The sequence below is a fragment of the Mustela erminea genome, chromosome 9 (assembly GCF_009829155.1).
Source record: "Mustela erminea isolate mMusErm1 chromosome 9, mMusErm1.Pri, whole genome shotgun sequence".
Classification (NCBI taxonomy): domain Eukaryota; kingdom Metazoa; phylum Chordata; class Mammalia; order Carnivora; family Mustelidae; genus Mustela; species Mustela erminea.
The window spans coordinates 56,359,773-56,380,700 of NC_045622.1; the positions used below are offsets into that span (position 1 = coordinate 56,359,773).

Genomic DNA, 20,928 nt, shown 5'->3' on the forward strand with positions numbered 1-20,928 from the left:
GGTCTTCAGCGCTGCTGGATGGAGGGTGGGATTGGTTAAGGAGAGAGTCATGGTCAGAGACAGTAGGACAAGGACCAAGTGGGGTCCTGGATCCTGGGCCAAATCAGGGGCCTTAAAAGCCAGGCTCACAGCCCTCTTCTACATACCCCTGCACAAGCCCTGATAGCCAGAGGGCTAAAAAGATAGGTTGGAAGAGGGCAGGTTCTCAGAGATGCCCTGGTCCAGTCCTCAGTTCACAGTCAGGAATCCAAGGTCCAGAGCAGCTAAGAGGATGGCCTGCGACCCTGAAGTGAGACCATGGGGGGCCTTCTGCCCCTGTACCCTGTTCTCGAGGCTGCTGTTCCAATCTGACTCTCCTCTCCTGGGTAGATAAGGAGTCTGGAAGGATAACCTGCTCCAGCTGCCAGGCCCACGTAGGCCCTCTCCTCTCCATCTAGGGAGGGAAGCCCATAGAGCTTCCTGAGTTCTCCCTTCCATTTACACCCATTCTGTAGCTGAGGAAACTGAGGCCCAGAGAAGAGAGGCATTCGGCACCTGTGAGAAACACAGCTCTCTGGGCCTTGAGATGGGTGTCAGGTGTGGGAGATAGAATTCCTGGGTCCTAGTTCTGGCCCTGCCAGGGGGCAGCTGGATTCATGATTCTTGAGGAGACTCAGCTGGGGAGGGGTGGAGCTCTTACAGCACAAGCATGTGGTCCTGGCCCTGCCCTTGTGGCCAGCACTGTTTGCTGGGGGCACTCCCCTTCCATACCAGCCTGTGTTTCTGCCAGGCACAGCTGAGAGGACAAAACAGGAAGAAACCATGTGCCATCTGCTCCAGGGAACTGTGGGCTGGAGCTGGGCCCTTTTCTGTCCAGTCCAGGTCCCACCCTGCCCAAGGGAGTCAGATGATCTCACCAGCACAGCTCAGCCAGGCCCGGCCCCTGTCCCCAGCCCTACCAGCTCTCCCAGGGTGGGGTGGGTGAAGAGACCTGGCTCTGGTCCCTGGAGCTTAGAGATGTGACCAAGCCTCCTCAGTGTCCAGGCTTGTGCTTGACCTGGACCCCACCCCGGGAAGGGGACGGGCTGTGGGGAGCATGTGGGACTGCATGCGGGATATGGTTACTGACTGTTGGAGGTGGTCAGCTCTGGTGCCCGTCTGCATCCAGCCTCATCCACAGAGGCGGGGGGTCGGGGGGCAGGACGTGCCCATTGCCACTTTCCACTTAAAATCAATCACCAAGACTAACATCCAGGGGCGCCTGGGTGGCTCAGTGGGTTAAAGCCTCTGCCGTCGGCTCAGGTCATGATCCCAGGGTCCTGGGATTGAGCCCTGCATCGGACTCTCTGCTCAGCAGGGAGCCTGCTTCCTCCTCTCTCTCTGTCTGCCTCTCTGCCTACTTGTGATCTCTGTCTGTCAAATAAATAAATAAAATCTTTAAAAAAAAAAAAAAAAGACTAACATCCATCAGACTGTCCGCTCATCTCATCCTGTGGTCCCTGCCTCAGCCTAGACCACATCCACCCAGTGCTATCTTCCATCTCCCCAGCCAGCCTGTCTTCTTTTTGCAGCTAGAGGGATCTTTGCTCAGCAAAAATCTGACCTCATCGCTCCCCTGCCTAAGCATTTTATGGTTCCCCAGGGCCTGGAAATAAAGGCCATGCAGAGCCCTGCTGACATCTGTGTTCTTAGCACTCATGCCTGTCCCTCACATGTGACCTTCAGGGCCCAGAGGTACTTTCAGTTCCTGGGACGTTTGCTCCTCACTCAGAACTCTTTCCGCTGGCCCCCAGATTGCCTGCTCCTCACATCTGCCGCTGGCCAACCCCCGCCGTGGGCTCAGTGACAGAGGAGATCCATGTCCTGCCCTCAGGCGCTCAGTGCAGACAGGGATCCTGAAGACCCATTACCTGAGGTAGGCATCCATGCTCCAGACTCCTGCTGAAGCCCAGGCAAGGGGAGGGGATGGTTCTGCATGCAGGGAAGGCTCCGTGGAGGAGGCAGTAATGGAATGGCCAAGTGCACATGGAGGCAAAGGCATTTCAAGCAGAGGGAACAGCAAGGGCTGAGGCTAGATGGGGCATGTTGAAGGATGCTGAGCCCAGCTGGAGCTGCCAGTGTACTGGCAAATGCAGCTGGAAAAGAGTCCCCAATGAATCCTACTAATGATTCAGTTATTGGACCCTTACTGTGTGCCCGATATACCACACTCCATGCAATCCTCATGATGGCCCTGTGAGATAAGACAGGTATTATCTCCGTTTAATCCCTCAAGTGGAGAAACCAAGGCACAGGTACGTTAGCTGACTTACCCAAGGTAGCACAGGTAGAAAGAACGGCTACTGGGCTAGGAGCCCATACAGTCTGGCTCCAGAGGCACATGTCCTAAGCTCCCACAATACACTAGGGCTGGAGTAGGGAGGTTCTCAGGTGCCAGGGAAATCCAGCCCCTCCAATCTCTGCCCAACCTGCCTGGAACCCAGCCTGACCGGAGCTCACACTCCCACTAGTCACGGGACTTCCGCTAGGGAAGGAAGTCATCTGGGAGCAACTAAAAGGATTCCTTCTACTTCTCCCAAGGCTCCCCATGGAAGTCTGAGGTGAGGGATGCCCTTTCCCAGACCTCTTTGGGGGAGGAATATTTGCCTGTCAAGCATCTCTTGCTATGGGAAGCTCCCTCCCCCACTGCATGGTGATCTTGTTCATTTGAAGTGGGCATCCGACCCCGAGCTGACCAGTTAGAACCTCCATACAGACCTGTTAGCTGTATGGTTTAGGGGAAACCAATCAGAGTTTGCTCTAAGAATTTTGGGGGAACCAGTCTGAAAGTTTCTCTCGCTTTTCCTCTAGGATTATTAGTTGTGAGGGTCATGGAAGCCTGGTGCTTCTAGAAAGAAGTTGCAGGCCAATGTAGGAAACAAGAAGAAAGTCAGGAGGGAAGATACAAAAAGAGTGCTGATGGCATCGTTTTCACTGCTAGATTTAGTCAGGCCTCATCCAGGTCTACCTTTGACTTTTTCTTTACTTTAACGTATCATAACTTTCTTGCCTAAAGCAGTTCCATTTGTCACTTGAAATCAAAGCAGCCCTGACCCCTAGGACAGCAAAAGTACAGGCCACAGAAGAAAAAAACAGATAAATTGGGTTTCTTTCTTTCTTTTTTTTTTTTGAAGATTTTATTTATTTATTTGACAGACAGAGATCACAAGTAGGCAGAGGGGCAGGCAGAGAGAGCGGGGGAAGCAGGCTCCCCGCTGAGCAGAGAGCCCGATGTGGGGCTCGATCCCAGGACCCTGAGATCATGACCTGAGCCGAAGACAGAGGTTTAACCCACTGAGCCACCCAGGTGCCCCGATAAATTGGGTTTCATCAAGATTTAAAACTTTTGTGCAGAATGGGAGAGATTTACAAATCATGTACCTGGAAAAAAGATGAATATCCAAACCACACAAAGAACTCCCACAACTCAACAACAAAAAAACGAAACAACCCAATTCAAAAAATGGCAAAAGACTTGAATAGATATTTCTCCTAGGAAGACACACAGATGGCCAATAAGCACACAAAAAGCTGCTGCTCATCATTAGGGAGACTCAAGTCAAACCCATAATGAGAAACCACCTCACACTCATTATTAGGATGGCTATTTAAAACAAAACAAAAGACCAGGAAACAGCAAGTTCTGGGAAGGACGCGGAGATGCTGGAACCCTTGTGCATTGCTGGTGGGAATGCAAAATGGCGCAGCTGCTCTGAGAAATAGTATGGCGGTTCCTTAAAAACCAACAAAAAACAGCCCATAGGATTGCCTTAGAGATCCAAAAGTTTCACCTCTAGGTAAAAATAATTGAAACTTATTGTAAACAGACTCAAACAGATATGAATACACCAATGTTCACAGCAGCATTATTCACAGTAGCCAAAAAGTAGAAAGAACCTAACTGTCCCTCAGCAGAAGAATGGATAAACAGCGGTCAATCCCTACAAGAGAACACTAGCCAGCCTTCAAAAGGAAGGGAATTCTGACAGACGCTCTAACATGGATGAACCTTGGAAACACAATGCTGAGGGACCCGAACAAGATACAAAGGACAAATACTGTATGAGTCCACCTATGTGAGGTATCTAAAACATTCAAATTCATAGAGATGGAAAGGAGAACACTGGTTACCTGGGACCGGGGGAGAGAGAAGTGGGGTGTTATTATTTAGTGGGCACAGTGTTTCAGTTTGGGATGACAAAAAAGTCCTAGAGATTGATGGTGATTTTGATTACACAACTATGTACTTAATGCCACTGAACTGTGCGTTCAAAAAAGGTTAAAATGGTAACTTTTAGGTGTGCCGTAAGAAACATATTTGGGGGGGGCGTCTGGGTGGCTCAGTTGGTTAAATAGCCAACTCTTGGTTTCGGCCCAGGTCATGATCTCAGGGTTGGTCATGAGATGAAGCCCTGCATCGGGCTCTGTGCTCAGTGTGTGTGGGGGGGTCTTCTTGAGATTCTCTCTCCCCCTCTCCCCCTACCCCCACTCGTGCGTGCTTTCTCTCTAGAATGAATAAATCTTTATATATATGTATATACATACATGCATATATACACACACATGTGTGTATACACACACACACACATATGTATGTGTATGTATATTTTTGTCTTTGTCCCCGATTCCTGACACAGAGCTCCTAAATTCCTTGGAATTTCCTGCATAATAGGAGCATCTTTTGTTCTAACGAGTTGACTCTTGGCTGGCCTCTGAATGATTTCAGGATGGGGGTGGTTGCCAGAAAGAACAAATCTTGATGAGAAACTTAGAACTTTCAGCCCTGCTCCCTAATCTCCAGGGAAAGGAAAGGGGCTGGAGATTGGGTCAGTTGCCAATGGCCAGTGATTTAAGCAATCATGTCTATGTAATGGTGCCTTCTTAAAAAAAACCAAAATGGCAGGGTTTGGAGAGCTTCCAGGTTGGTGAACACATCAAGAGCTGGGAAGATTGTGTCCCTTCCCTCATACTTCACCCTATGTACCTCTTCCATTTGGCTGTTCCTGAGTTGTATCCTTTAAACAATCTGGTAGGGGGTGCCTGGGTTAACCAGTCGGTTAAGCAACTGCCTTCAAGGGGCAGGTCATGATCCCAGGGTCATAGGATCAAGCCCCACATCAGGCTCCCTGCTCAGCGGAGAGTCTGCTTCTCCCTCTCCCTCTGCCCCTCCCCCTGCTTGTGCTCTCTCTCGCTCAAACAAATAAAATCTTTAAAAAACCAATAATAATCTGGTAATAGTTCAATAAAGTGCTTTCCTGAGTTCTGTGAGCCATTTTAGCAAATTGTCAAACCTGAGAAGGGGGTTGTAGGAACTCCTGAGATACAGCTAGTCCATCAGAAGCATGCGAGGTCCAGGATTGGTGACTGGCATCTGAGTTGGGGGATAGTATTGTCCTGTGGGACTGAACCCTTCCCCTGTGAGGTCCAGGCTACCCCCTCAGAGCTGGTGTCAGAACTGGCTGACATCAGGAGGGGAAAACCCTGCACAGTTGGTGATGCCTTCCTCTCGGGCAAAGATCAGGCAGGCTGACTGCCCATTGTAAAAGATTCCAGTTGCCTCAGGTCCAGGCTCTTTTACCAAAACGCAGCCCACTGTGTGTGCAGGCATTACTCGGCCTTGTGTTCTACTGCCCTTGTGGGAACTGGGGCTTGCCGAGCCAGTGGTAATACCGATATTCTCCCTGCTTCTGTTGCTGAGGAACAAAGTTCTCCGTCTGCAACCAGGAGTCAGGTCTTCTGCTAGCATCTGTCACAAGTGCAGTAGGCTAACCTGGCAGCTTGGATGGCCCTTCGAAGTTCTTGATGATCCTTGTTTCAGAATTGCTGGTGGGAGATGGAGGGAATTCGTGTTTTTGACAATTTATTATGATAGTCAGCCGATTCAGGCTTGGAGGACTCTCGCCTTAGAGTGAAACTGTGGGAGAGTTGGCCTTCCTTTGGAGCTGGCCCTTTCCTCCTCCGGGAGGATGCTTCTCCCTTTTTGCTCCAGATGCCAGGAAGCTCACAGTCGAATTTCTCTGTGCTTCTGCCCTAGCATCCACATTAGTCTCAACCTTCTGTGCCCCTTGTATGTTCCTGCTTCTGTTTTCTGAAAAATCAATACATAATCCACCTACCATAAAATCCACACTTTCAAAATGTACAATTCGGTGGCTTTTAGTATATTCTCAAGATTGTGTAACCATCCCCACTATCTCATTTCAGACCATTGCCCTTACCACAAAAGAAATCTTGTACCCGTTAGCACTTCTTATTCCTCTCTCCTTCCATCTTGAGGAAGTTACTTACTGACTTTCGGTATTTATAGATTTGCCCATTCTGGAGACTTCATGTAAAGGGGACTCACATCGGTTGATGAACATTTGGGTTGTCTCCACTTTTTGTTTATTATGGATAACACAGCGATGAACACTGTAGGAAGTTTTTGCATGGATACATGCTTCCAGCTTTCTTGGATATATACCCAAGAGAGGAATTGCTGGGTTCTATAGTAACTCTATATTTAAGTTTTTGAGAAATTGCCAAACTGTTTTCCAAAATGGCTGTGCCATTTCACACTCTCAGCAGCAATGTATGGGAGCTTCAATTTCCCCACTTCCTCTCCGACACTTGCTACTCTCTGTTTTTTTCATTAAAGTCACTATAATGGGGGTAAAGTGCTATTATATTGTGATTTTGACTTCTATTGTCTTAATTACTGCTTTTTCATGTTGTCATTCCCATTTTAACATTTTATTTTATGTATTTCTTATCTGAGGTTTGACATTTTTAATGGAACCAGTGCCCCATGGAGTAGGAGAGTCAAGGGTTTCAGGGTTAGTCTTCCCTGGGATACCTTCGTCTGCTACTATTAGCTGTATGACCTTGAACGAGTTACACATCCCTTTGAGCCTTGGGTTACCCATTTATTAAACATAGTATTTGCCTTTCATGGTTGTTGCTGTTACCATAAAGTACATCTGTGATACAGCTGTGGTTTAGGCCTGGCACAAAGTAAGTCCTCAGTGAATTTCTCTAAGCCTGGGAGTCTGACAGGGAGGTTTCCAGGAGGGTCAGGAAACCCAGGATGGGGACTGTTGGATTTTAACTTAGTATCTGCTTTATTCTAGCAACTTTTTACAACAGAGACATTTCAGGATGTCTCACACATCAGCCTCTTCCAGTCTCTATTTCCCCTTTGAGACATGAGAAATGAGACTGTGCCCCATGATGTCGAATGTTGGTGAATCTATAGGGTTCCTCCTAACATCTTTATAAGTTTTGTCTCCTGCTTTAACCATCAGACCAGCTGCTGCCTAGAGGAGTGTCTCCTCCCTCAGATGAAGGGCTCTCCAGGGTGAGGTGGGAAATGAATTAACACTTTGTAGGAACCTACAGTAATGCTATGTGCACGGTCTTATTTACCACTCTGTGAGTTTTCAGGTATGCTCTAGCATCCCATTTTACAGGTGGGGAAACTGAAATTCCAAGAAGTTAGGTAACTTGTCTGAGATCACACAGCCAGCAAATACTGGTGCCTAGATTCAAACTCAGCTCTGATTTCAATATCTGATTTCTTTTCCCCGTGCAGAGAGTACCCCCTGTCTCTGCCCCTTAATCGGAGGTACTCAGGAAAACTTTGCTGACCTGAATGGCTGGTTCTCAAACCCCAGGCTCAGAAGAGACAATGTCATCCCTTGGGGCTGAGATCTGTCTCCTAGACACCGCAGGTCAGCTCACTCCTGGGGCCACAGAACAGCCCTTGCTCAGTCCCAGCCACCCCCCACCCCCAAACAAGTGCTGCGCTGGAAGTCAGGGTACCAGGATCTGCCCGCACTACTAGAGATGCAAGCCACCTAGGGCTCAGCACTCGTCCCAAGTTCACTAAGTGGAAAGTTGCACCTACTCACTCCTGGGTCCCTGGCATCCAGCGCAGTGCTGGGCACGGAGACCACAGACCTAGGCTAGGCCATCTCCACAGACCCACAGCTGCACCCTGGCCAGGCCTGCCCTCCCATGGCAGTTGCTAGTGACAAGGCCAGCCCTGGGGCAGGGGGAATAGGAGGCCATCTCCATTTGTCCAGGCTGGAGTTCTGGCCCTTACCAGACATGCCGACAGTCAGAGAGGAGGAGTCTAAGCTGGGCCACCAGTACCCACCCCAGACTAAAATAGGAACCCATTTCAAAGACAAATGGGGAAATGGGCCTGGGACCAGAGAGCTGGGGTGGAGTGTCACTGGGGAGAACTCTGTAGACACAGCTGCCTGAGAGTCTTGTCTGGCCTCTGCTACAGAGAGCACCAGTGGCCAGACTCTGCCGACTCATCCCTCCCCTGGGGAGGACAAATAATTTGAATCCCAGGTCCCATGCTTTAAATTCTCTGAACCTCAGCTTTCTCAACTGCAAAATGGGGAGAACAACAAGCTTGGCTGTATTCATTGGTTCAGTCTCAGGACTTTGGAGCACTTGGCACCTAGTAGGTGCTCAATAAACAGCAGCCATTGCTATCCTCACTTCGCCTGCTCTTTCAGCTCAGTACTGCCTGACTGATTCATTCATTTGTTCTCTCCTTCATTTATTCATCCGGCCAACCAGCCAGCACATGCCCACTAGGTGAGTCACAACAGTTAAGAATAAAGTCTCTGGAGTCAGATCACGGTTAAAAAACTCCAGAAATGCCACTAGTTGGCTGGGTAACCCTGGGAAAGCCACTTCCCCTCACTCAGGCTTCATTTCCTACGTGTAAGATGGGAATCGTAAGAGCCCCTCTGGAGGGGGCTGGATGGGAGAACGGCATGACAGCAGCCAGCCCAGAGTCTTGGAAGGAAATGTGGGTGGCAGGTGAGCCACACAGAGGAGCCAGGCAAGGCGCCAGCCCTGCAGACCACGCCAGGCTGGGAGCCACAGGCAGTCAGGCCTCTAGGGACAGTCACAGGATGAGGCGACGGCAGGCGGGAGGGAAGAAGAGTCAGCAGGCTCAGAGACAATTGCTAGGTTTCTGGACCATGGCCTGCTCCCTTTCTGGTAAACTAGGAAGCAGTGAGGAAACACACATACACACACACACACACACACACACACACACACACACACACACATTGTAAGAAGTGTAGAGGAGAAAAGCCCTAGCTAAACAGGGAGCGTTGGGCAGCATGGGGTCACCCCACCCCGCCAGGCCAGGCGAACATGTCCACATACACACATTGCACACATGTGCGCACACACTCACAAGCTGCATGTTCTCGCTTGTGCATACACCCCCAAGGGCTTGCACACACAGGCTCATGCCCCCTCAGAGGCACGAACTTTGTAGTCTGCAAAGAGCCTTTTCATTTATCATCTCATTCCATACGGAGGGGTGAGAGGTTGGCCCTGAATTGGCCTGGGACGCGTTCTAGAGCAAACATGATATGTGAATCCCAGACGTCTTCAGGACACACCCAGGGCCCATCCCAGGGCTGTGCTGCCTCAGTGTCCCCCGTCCCCCAAACCCGGAGGTGTTAGCAGGAGCTAGACGGCACCAGAAACCTCAGGAAGGTTTGAACGCAGCCTCCTACCCCAGATTTACTTACTCACCCCACTTCACTCTCCCTCAGCAAGTTGCACTGCGCCTCAAGAACTCACTTTCCCCACCGGTCACACGCGGTCGGCTCTAGCCTGTCCTTTGATTTAGCTGGGATGGCAGAGGCAAGAGTTTCCCAATCGCCTTTTCTGTGGACCCCCATCGGGTCACCTAATCCTTCTAAGCCTCTCCCACCGTAGGCTCCCATAGGGCTCTGAGGGCAGAACCTAGCCTCCTCCCTGGGCGACCCTCACCAGCATACAATACCTAACATTTTTCAATCCTCAGGGGGCGTCATTGTTATCCCCATTTTATAGAGTGAGAATTGAGGCCTTAAGAGGGAACATGTCCTGTGCCACTCGAAACTCAAAACCAGAGGAACATCGCTCCCAATTCTATCTTTACTATTCTACCCCTCCACGGAGCGCCCCCCCCACCCCCCACCCCAGTACCGAATCTTCATCTCCTCTGTCCTATGCGGCCTGCAGGATCCAGGTACAACCAGGATCAGGAAGGGAGGAAGACCCCCGCGTCTTCTCCCACCCCCACTCCAGCCTGTGATCAGCCACAGTGGCTGCAAGGGGGACTGTGGGTGAAGCCTTGAGAGGAGGTGGGAGCTCAGGGTCATTAACCCAGATCACTTACCCAGCAGTTAGTAAGTTCCATGTTGGTCCACGAAGCACTGGAGCAAATTCTGACTCCAAGAACAACCCCTAGAGCTAGCCAGTTCCTGCGCCACAAACTGTCACATGCATGTTTCACAGAAGTCCAAGGAGGTAGCAAGAAACCAAGAAATCAAGGAGGGGAAGTAACTTACCGCAGCACAAAGATGGCAAGAGGCAGGGCTGGGGCTCAAATCCCAAGAACCAGTCAAGCTCATTCAGCCACTACCCAGTTGTGAGCGGAGCCCCCCATCGTCTGGGTGTGCTTCCCTGAGTGTGCTCGCCCATTTAGTCTGAGGGCTGTTGGGACAAGAGTCTGAGATTGCCTTTCACGAGGGCACAGGGAGGCACTCCTCCTCCTTTCTGCCCTACCCCTCAGCCCTCTCCTGGCCTTTCTCAGAAAGGTCTGGAGAGAGTCCTGGCCCTGCTTCTTGTTGCCATCGAGAGCAAATGACCTGTTTGCTTTTTTTTTTTTTTAACAGTGTCTGGAAGATCCATTAAGAGAGGCTGAGACCCTGAGTTAACAGCTCTGTCGTCTACAGCTCTGACTCCAGATGCCACCCGCTCCTCCTAAGGGCCTAAGATGACTCCTTGGATTGAAGGTGCCTCGGAGAAAAAAATGGCTGAGCCTGACCCACCAACCTCTTGACAGCTGTAACCCTCCTTCGAGCTTGGGCTTGATGAGAGGGCAGACAGGGTGGCTCTGCCCAGAGCCAGTGGTGGCCTGGGACAGCCCCTCCCCCTCCAGAAGACTGGTTCCCCTCCTCCTCCTCCTCCTCCTGCTTCTTCTTCTTCTTCTTCTTTTTTTTTTTTTTTTTGGTCTTGTTTTGTTTTTACAAATACTTATTGGGTACCTACTCTGTCCAGGTAATGTCCAAGGTATCTGAGAACACAAAACTAAGCCCCACCCTCACACCACTGACATTCTATCAGGGAGACCAGTCTATTTTAGTTAATGAGTTTAGTAACTACAGAGCAGGTCAGGTAGCGCGCTGGAGAGCGACATCAGGAAGGGTAAGGAGGGCAAAGCGCCAGGGCCTTGCAATCTCAGCCACGCTGGACAGGTGCCATCACCATCCTCCCCGGCCACCCAACCCAGAGGAGACCCCAAGCCCTGAGTCCCCATTCTGTGCCAGGCCCTGCCTCAGGGGTTCTCAGAAGTGGGCCCAGGCTCCGGGGCACAGGCCTTAGCTCAGGACCATCAGGGCTCTGGCATGGAGCATCCTGAGCCTGCCTTCCTCTCATGGCCATGGAGAAGCCTTCTGAAGGCTCCACATTCTCCAGTCAACTCCAGTGTCCCATTGTTGAGAGAGCAGAAGGCCCAGATAGGCACAGGTAGGGACTGGCCTGGATCCCACAATGGGGCAAAGGTGTCCTTGCTCCTGCTCCTGCCTTCTCCCCTGGCATGTCCATAAGGGCAGACTCAGAGCTGAGCCTCACGGCAGAGCACTGGCCTAGGGGGGCTGTCGGTGCCCTCAGCCAGCTCCTGGCAAATGACTGTGAGGTGCTCCTCCGTTGGGCCTACCTGGTAGTCGCAGGCTGCCCCATCCTCCCACCGCGGACAGGCCAAAATGTCCTTCTCTATGCCCCGGGGGGCTGTGACCACTTCTCCCCAGCTCAAGCTCAGGTGACTAGGGTTTTGGTTAACTCTGCCTCACCCCGCTGTCTGACTTCAGGCAGGTCCCATCTCTTTGTGGGCCTTGGTTTCTTCATCCATCTGACAGGAGATGCAGATACCTGTATCTCTTTCTGTCATAAAGAAGGAGCAAGCCACTGGCAAGAGGGCAGTTTGCAAACTTCTCAGTGCTATCCATGTGAGAGGGGATATTATATCCTTAACACCCCTGCTTGTCTGAAAAACAGCCTCCTCATGCTTGTGGGTCCCTGATGTAGCCCCCAGAGCAGGCCCTTGATGCTTAGTGGGATCTGAGTATAAATTCAAAAAACACAAAAGCACCTCTGTTCCCAGTCTGACGGCCAACAGCCAACAGGAAAAGCCTCTCCTCTTTAAGAAGATGAGGAAGGAGACATGGAGAGGAACAAGGCCAGGAGATCTGGGAAAGGCAATTCCAGGAGGAGAGGGTGGAGGATTGAGGTAGGTATAAGGGTCACCCTCCTCTGTCTCAGGTCCCGGGGCTGGGAGATAATGAAACTAGATGAATGTTGGGTACATGTGGTCTACAAGGGAGGGGGGTGTTAGCCATGTGTGGGTTTGACCCAGAAACTGTACAGGTATTCACAGGGGTACACGTGTTTAGAATTGCACCCGTGTGTCTAGGGCACACATGTGTGCCCATGGGAGTGACCCTGGAATGTCTGTATTCACATGCATGGCAGCCTGTGTCTGTGTCTCTGCGTGTGATGCACACATGTGCCCACTCCTGTCAACCTCTGGTTCACAAGCCTTGTTTTCCCAGGAGATTTGTGGGGTTCCTGGTCCCTGTAGGCTCTAGATTTTCTCTGGGAACAAAAGCAGTTACGCAAGAGGAGGAGGAAGGCTTAGAGGCTTAACTCAGGCTCAGGTGCTCCCAGCTCAGCCATGGGCGTAGTCTCCTCACCATGGGTGTGTGCCCCAGGTCAAAGCCCTGCCTCGCGGGGGTCCTCAGACCCTCTGCAGCACGTGGGCACTGACACCCCACCCCCCAGTCACCCTCCTGACCTCCAGCACTGGCAGGAGCCCCTCAGTCTCCGACGATAGCCAAGCACTTTACATTTTATGCACCATGTCCTTGTTGGATGATTGCTGAACACGAACTTCAGAGTCCCATTCCCTCCCCACCCCACAGGCAGCCGCTGCCAACTGGGTCTCAGGGTCTCCCCTTCCTCACTCTGAGCTGGGCTCATAGGACAGCTCTAGCCACTCCACGGGGTAAGTCTCCCCTCTTCCAGAACCTGGGTTTCTCCAGCTGTCCAATAAAGCTCTCTCTGCCCACAGCAGACTGGACCACTGAGAAGGCCCGTGATGAGCCACCAGTAAGCAGCAACAGCGTCCTGCACGTCCCAGACACCCAGACACCCAAGGCTACGGCTCACTGGCGCCTTGCTGCTCCCCGGATCCAGGAGGGAAACACAGCCCTGAGTTCTCTGCCTGAAACAGGAGACCACCTGGCCCCAGGCTCAGGGTTAGACCTGGTTCCTCTGGGGTCCCCAAGGGCCTGGACCCTCCCTGAGGCTTGCAGGCAGCATGCCTGGTGGTCTCCTCAGACAGGGTGAGGCTAGGCCCTCCTGTTGCACCTCAGCTTTCCTTTTCTGCAACCTGGGCACCCCGTTCTGTCTCGCATCCGGGGTCTGCTGTTACCCATCATCGGGAGGGTCAGAGGCACATCCGAGAAGTGGTGGAAGAGGAAGGAACTCGTGCTGGCAGGGGCTGTCCCTTGCTGGTGCACACCCAGCACACCCAGACCCTGACACAACTCCGCACCACCCACACGGGCCCACACATACACGCAGGGGCCCCGGCAGCTGCCACCCCCAGGCACACAGGCAGCCGCATAAGTGTGCACTCTCATGCAGGCCAGGATACACAGGGCGACCGCTTGGCTCCACAGCTAGTTTCATTCCAAGACCTTTCAGAACAGAGAGGGGTGCACAGGGAAGAGCTGAGTCCTTGGCTTCCGCCCAGAGAGGCTGAGGGTTTCCCAAGGACACCAAGTGGTTTTTCTGGCCCATCCTCTCCGGCCACCCGGCAAAGCCCTGCCCAGAGTGCTCAGAGAGAGCAGGCCAAAGTCCTTTTGGGAGTGTGGTCCTCCATCTGCCTAATCCTGTGTGTTTCTGGCTCAAGGGGAGGCCTTGGACTAATCAGTCACTCTGGATTTGGGAGCCGCAGGGGCAGAATGTGGGAAAGAGAGTTGGAGGGGCGGGAGCACAGGGCCATTGCTAGTCAGAGAGGGCCCAGCCTCCCCCAGAGCCCTCACTGCACGAGATTTGTGATTCATTCACTCATTCTCTATTTATCAAGCTTTTCCAAGTATCAGTGACCTAGTGGTGAAGCTTCTCAGCCTGTCTCAGACGTGGCTCGGAATCCAGTTTCCACGGAGCTTCCGGGATGGTGTGGGTGGGGTCCAGTCCCAGGTGCCTCCACCGCACTCTGGTTCTCCTCCTGGATTCCAGCCATAGCCCGATCTGATCCTCACCACACGGACTGAAGTGGGAACTTCACTGAAGAGCACTGACATCGTCTAAGAACATGTTAGAAATGCACCCTGAGGCCCTGCCTTCACCTACAAAAATCAGATCCCCAAGGAAGCCAGGCACACAGTGACATTTGAGAAACATTGATATAGAACATTTCATAGAGACCCAGTTCTTCTTCCCGCTGGCCTTTCTAGGATGGCAAAGGCCCATTTGGGTAACAACTATATGGGCAAACACACAGTGCTTATAACATCTTATTCAACCCTCATACAGCCCTAAAGGGGAAGTACCATTACTATTCCCGTATTACAGATGGGGAAAAGAGGCACTGAGCAGTTGGGTAATTTACTGAAGACTGGTAGAACTATTAGTAGCAAAGTCAGGATTTGAACACAATGCTTTGGACCAGTACACTGCCCTATTCAGCACCAATGTCTCCGTATCTGGGTAGGAGTCAGTGTGGTGAGATAGGCCATAAAAAAAGTGAAAAACTTAAGGAGACAGTGAACCTCCTCCTAAGAACCTAGGAAATAATCAGATTTTACTTATGATTTTTTTAGAATTTACAGCTCTGGGGGCACCTGTGTGGCTCAGTGGGTTAAGCCTCTGCCTTTGGCTCAGGTCATGATCTCAGGGTCCTGGGATCGAGCCCCGCGTTGTGCTCTCTGCTTGACGGGGAGCCTGCTTACCCCCGCCCTCTCTGCCTGCCTCTCTGCCTACTTGTGATCCCTCACTCTCCGTCAAATAAATAAATAAAATCTTAAAAAAAAAAAATGTACAACTCTGTCCTCAAAGGGCTGGAGGCAGTGCAGACAATAGCCACAAAGGCCATATGATCCTATTAGAGGCAGAGCAGAAATAAACGGTAGAGAAACCTGGACTAAGATGGCGACTGAGCTCCCTGGCAGCCAAAATAAAAAGGGAGGGAAGAACGGGGCTAGCAGTAGAGAGGCTCTGAGGGTTCCTGAGCTGAGCCAGAGTCACAGGGAAGGAGACAAGGGGACCACTGGAGAGGTATTCGGGATGAAAGTTCAGTGGGGCTTGATCACCAAATGGAGGGAAAAGCCCAGAATACACCCAAGCCTTTGGCTCCTGCGGGGGTGCTAGAGGACTGAGAGCACACAGATAAGGACTGGGCACAGCACCTCACACAGTAAGCACCAGTGAATGTTAAGCTACCTGTTCCCTCTTCATTCATGGTAATGCCACTCCCTTCCTCACCCCGCTTCACACAGCCTGGAGGCTCAGGACTCTGGCGTCTGCTCTTCCCCAACCTCTGGGAGGCTCCAGCTCACCACCCCAGCCTCCAGAACCACTGCCCCCCAAGCTACAGCTCCTTCCTTCCCCGCTTGGGGGCGGTCCTGGGAAAAAAACTCAGGGCGAGCACTGTGCGTTAGCAGGCCTGCTGTCCGGGCTCAGGGCAGGGCTGGGTGGAAAGGCTACAGGTTAAGAGGTGACACCCAGGGAGCCTGTCCCCCCCACCCTCCCCAATCTCATAAACTCTCAGCCAATCCTGCATTCTTCCAGAGGACAAGCCTCCCCAGTTCTTTCAGTTCTGAGACCATTTCTCACATGTGGCTGAGACTGAGGCGGAGCAGAGAGGAGGGGCAAGAGGTCACAGTCACGGTGTCTCGTGCTCTATCTTCCTAACTCTTCACCTGATCGTTCATTTCTTCAGCCTCTCCTCACCTGTTCGACTAATATCTACAGTCTGGTCCAGGTATCCCACAACAAGACTGCTGTCCTCAGGAGCAGGAGCAAGAGGTCAGGGCGTTTTAGTCCTGTGTGACAGTTTATCAGGCAAGCAAAGTGGGTTCTGGAGAGGGAAAGTGACTTGTCCAGGCTGACAAGGGGCCTGGCCGTCCACCCTCCACTCCCCAGCCCATGCTGACTTCCAACACGGCTGTGCGTTAATGGTGCCATTCTTGCGAACCCCACAAGAGTTTTTTCTATAACCTAAGGTACTTAGAGAGTCCCCGACACAGTGAGGTTTGCCTTTGGGGTCTCCTCAGCCCCATTTCTTTTTTTCTCCCTTTGTCCTCTTTGTGTCCCCTTCAGGAACTCAGTGATCCTGAGGGGAACGATGACCAACCCTGGATCCAAACCACTCCTTCTCCGCGGCCACCCCTTCCCTTGAAAGCCATGAGTTCCAAGTACCTCCACTGCCCTGTTGGGGAAGGGCCTTCAGGTTCACTGTCACCCATCCCAGGGAACACGTGGTCATTTTACCAGGGACGTCCCCTAACCCCTTCCCTTACCACGGCAGGAAGAGCTCCAATGGCTGCGTTTGGCTGTGGACAGATATTTCCTGGAGCTTCTCAGATAATCCTGCAGAAGTGACCACTAGCATATTTTCTCTGGCAGTTTATAAGCTTGAAAGTGTCTCAGGCTTCCAGAGCCAGGGTCAGAATCCTTGAACACTTTAAGCTGGAATCAGGGAATGTTACAGCTGGAGCACAGAAAGTCAGAGCTTAGGTTACAGACTTCAAGAATGTGTGAGTTGAGATTATAGATTCTTAGGGCTAAGGCTGTAGAATCACCGACAATTACAGCTGGGATTGTGGATTAAAAGGAAATCTGACAGCTGAAAAGAGAGAGCTGGCCTTGTCACCCAGCCAGTCAGGGATGGGCCAAGTCTCCTGAAACCCAGCAAAGTTCTGTCCTCCAGGCCTCCTGGAGCAGCACAGAGGGTCTCTGGGGCCAAAGCACTCTCTGCGTGGGGACAGTGGGGACACTGGCCTGCCTCTGTCCTGTCCCGAGCCTCACTGCCAGGCCATCACAGCACGCCGCCACCACAGTGGATATATTTAGGTGCCCTCCCTAAATATGTTTCCACAGCTCCCAACACTGCCTTTTATGTCCCCTCCTCCTCCGAGGCCTCCAGGCACCTTCTCTAAACTGCCCCAATGAAGTCATCAGGAACAACAGCTCTTGCTCCACCAACGCAAACATTCCCCTCCCCTAAAGAAGGCCCAGCTTGAGGGGTCTCCTGGGTCACCTCAGCCTGGAGCTCAGTCCCACCTGCTCTAACTCTGACCTCACCTCCTCCCTCCAGCTCCCAGGGCTTACCTTGGGCCAGGGACCAAACATCCTTGATCTTGCCCTTCTTAACTTTCCTCGTTCTAGACAAAGGGCACCCTTGCCCCTGGCAGTCCCCAAACACACACAAACACACACACACATACACACACACACGTGTGCGCGGGCACACATGCACCAGCATTTTTTTGTTCCTCTAGTGTTTGTCAGGAGAGAGAGTCCTCTGTCAGACGGCTACCCTCGCACTTCACCCCAGCCTCCCTCCCACACTCCATTCCAGCCTTGCCAGAAACTTGGCGTCCTCCCTTTTCAGACTGCATCTTCCCAGGAGCACAGAGTCACGTAGAGTACCAGAGTGATGGAGACCAGGGACAGGAATGGATTCCCTAGATGTGCTTGGATGGAAGGCTCTCAGATTCCCAACTGCCCATCTCATGAGAAATTGTCATTCCTGTGGGTATCGGGGTTCCTGGGGCAGGCAGGGAACCCCTCATGTAGGGGCTCCATCACACCCATCATAGTTTTATCACCAGCAGTTAGTCTTATCACCAACAGTTAAAGGACCTTATGGGCTGGAGTTTGTGCTAGAGTTTTATATCCTTACAATGACCCATTGAGGCAACTATATTAATGTCTCCATCTTACAAAGGAAGAAACTAAGGCACAGACAGGTTTTAACCAAAGTCCCACATGTAGAGCGTGCCAGAGCTGGGATTTAACCAAGCCTGGATAACACAACCACCTCAATAGTCCCAGGTGGTAACCTGCCATAGGGACCTCCTTCCCCGTAGTCCCCAGTGGTCCTGCAGCCTCTTTCTGCCCAGCTGGTGGAGAAAAAGAGAGAATCTCATTGATTCTGCTCCCCTGCTTCTGAACTAGAAATAACCAACAGACCCCAGTACAGTCCCCTCATGTGGGGCACACCCCCCACATCACTGGGGCCCCTTCCTTCAGTTGTGGATGGGGCCACCATCCACAACTCCAGCTTCCCATAATGCACCTGTGCAGCACACAGGCACACACAGCACAACCACACACCAGCCACACCTTGTGTTAAGTCCTGCCATCCCAGTCTGGAGGACAGGCAGGGGACTCCTACTCTACAGGTGCCAGAGGGCTCCCACCCCAGGACAAACCCTGCCAAGCCTTGAGTCAACTCATGGGATGCTAACTTACCCAAACAATATTTTACATTAAAACCAATGCGGAAATCTTACAGAGAAGAATGCAAAATCCACATGAATGCTAAAGATTAGGAGACTTCAGAGAAGCTGTGTGTGTGAATGTGAGTGCGGGACTGTTTGCACTTCCTCCACCCAGATCCGGGGTGAGCTTTCATTCTCCAGAGCCTTTTGGGGTGCTGCGTGGAAAAGTAAGAACCACCCTGGGGCCACGAAAAATGTTCTTCCCGGGGTAACGGCTACACAAATGCTTCTCACCTTCCACCACCCGGCTCAGCACACCACACAGGGCAGCACAGGTGCCACACACGGAATACACATCTCAAAACCGGCACAACACGCGTATGTATGCACCACTGTGTCGCCGCGCCTGCCACAGTGTGCACACTCCCGGGGACACACATGGATCCCCGAGGTTCCTCCCGCACAGTCACCTAGAGGTAATGCACACACTTTCTGCGTGTGGTCACACCCCACAATCCACTGGTCACACGCCACACACACACACACACACACACACACACACTAATGCATACAACCCGGCACACACATTTCCCATACTCCATACTCATGTCTTACACACTGTCAACACCACACACACACACCCCTAGGAACCCCACCCCGGCAGGGCTTCGAGCCTGGAGCTGGAGCGGGCAGGCATACCCCGGACCCGCGCTTGCCGGCACTTCCTGCCCCTGGATTCCCCCGACCCGCACGCCTTTACCTGTGCCCCGCAGCACCAGCCGGCTCCAGGAGGGGAACAGCGCTCGCCTCGCGCTGAGAGGCGAACTCGCACGCCTCCGTCTCTGACGTTAGGAGGCGAACCCGCAAATCAAGCGACCGCAGGAGTTGGTCCCTCCTCCCAGCCCAGCGTCTCCCGCCTCCCGAGTGCCTCGCAGCCCGAGCCCGAGCACCAGGACTGGGGCGGGGGCGTGGCCGGGCTGGCGCGCAGCCACGTTGGAGTCCCGCCCAAGCTGGACCCGGCTGGGTTGCCCGCCCCTTGGGGAGAGCAGGGGGTGCCGAGAAGAGTCTGGAAGAGGCCACAGGGGTCGGGGGCGGTGTTCTGGGTTGGGAATCGTGATCCCCTGGACTCTAGTCCACGTTCCAGCATCCTTACGGTTCCCTGGTCTCAGTTTCCCTCTTTGTACTGGGGGCAATGGGAAGTGGTGATTCCTCGGGTCTTTGAGGCTCTGACATTCTGCAGTTCTGAGCTGGTGGCAGAGAGGAAGGAATAATAATTATTTCTTGAGTACCTGTTATGTGCCAGACACCGACTATGTTAGGTATTTTAATCCGTTACCTCATGTAATCCCCATGGCAATTCCAGGGACTTTTTAAATCCCATTTTACAGGTGGAGAAACGGAAGCACAAACAGATGAAGTGACTTGTCCAATATTATGCAGCTGGTAAGTGGCAGACCTGAGATTTGAAACCAGGCAGTCTGGCTCTAGAGCCCAAGTACCCCTACAGCCCGGGTTGGTGGCACTTTCCACACCGGAGGCTGCTCCCTGATCATCATAACAATCCCAGGATCCTGGTGTTACAGATCCATTTTACGGATTAAGAAATTGAGGTATGGGAAGATTATCTTACCCTAGGTCGTGGAGCTGGTGGAGCATCACACTAAAGATGGGAGTTGGAGGGACGCCTGGGTGGCTCAGTTGGTTAAGCAGCTGCCTTCGGCTCAGGTCATGATCCCAGCATCCTGGGATAGAGTCCCACAACGGGCTCCTTGCTCCGCAGGGAGCCTGCTTCTCCCTCTGACTCTGCCTTCCACTCTGTCTGCCTGTGCTCGCTCTCGTTCTCTCTCTGACAAATAAATAAATAAAATCTTAAAAAAAAAAAAAAAGATGGGAGTTGGAGTGATGCTGGGGATGGTGAGTGTCAGGATAGTGTGACCGGACAGCACTTGGCACATAGGTGGTGCTTAATCAATGTCAACATTCCTCCTGACTGTCACTCCCTGTGCCTCACTTCTTTTATCTCCTAAGATCTCCTACTGGACTCTGGCCTCCACTTCCCTCATCCCTGAAACCTCTCTGACCCATGGCCCTCAGATAAGCCAGACCCAGTGGCTCGGTGACCACTGCAGCTTTTATTCAACAACTGAGTTCCTAGTATGTGTCAGGCTCTGTGGTAGGCACTGGAAATGCACAAAGACAGTTCAGAGAGCTCTGGCTCCATGGAGTTTACAAGCAGTGGGGAACACAGACATTAGTCACACAAATTAATACATGATTACACATTGTGATGAATGCTAAAAAGGAAAAGTGAAGGGCTGTATGAGAGATTATAATGCGGGGCAGGGGAGACATCCAGTAAATCAAGAAATTTGGGAAGACGTCCCAGAGG

General features: G+C 52.1%; 1 protein-coding gene across 4 annotated transcripts in view; it reads right to left on the reverse strand.

Moving 5' to 3' along the window:
* The window catches only part of P2RY6 (pyrimidinergic receptor P2Y6), a 35,174-nt gene extending 15,685 nt beyond the window's left edge, over positions 1-19,489 (reverse strand). The window contains exons 1-2 of one of the 4 annotated variants that reach the window (XM_032358901.1): positions 10,205-10,352; positions 5,310-6,106 (exon numbers count right to left, since the gene is read on the reverse strand). The gene's annotated coding sequence lies outside the window, so the exon portion shown is untranslated. Of the gene's footprint in view, positions 1-5,309; positions 6,107-10,204; positions 10,353-19,299 lie in introns of those variants that run through there. The other 3 variants (XM_032358899.1, XM_032358903.1, XM_032358898.1) reach the window with 3 other exon arrangements.
* Between the last annotated feature and the right edge of the window lie 1,439 nt (positions 19,490-20,928).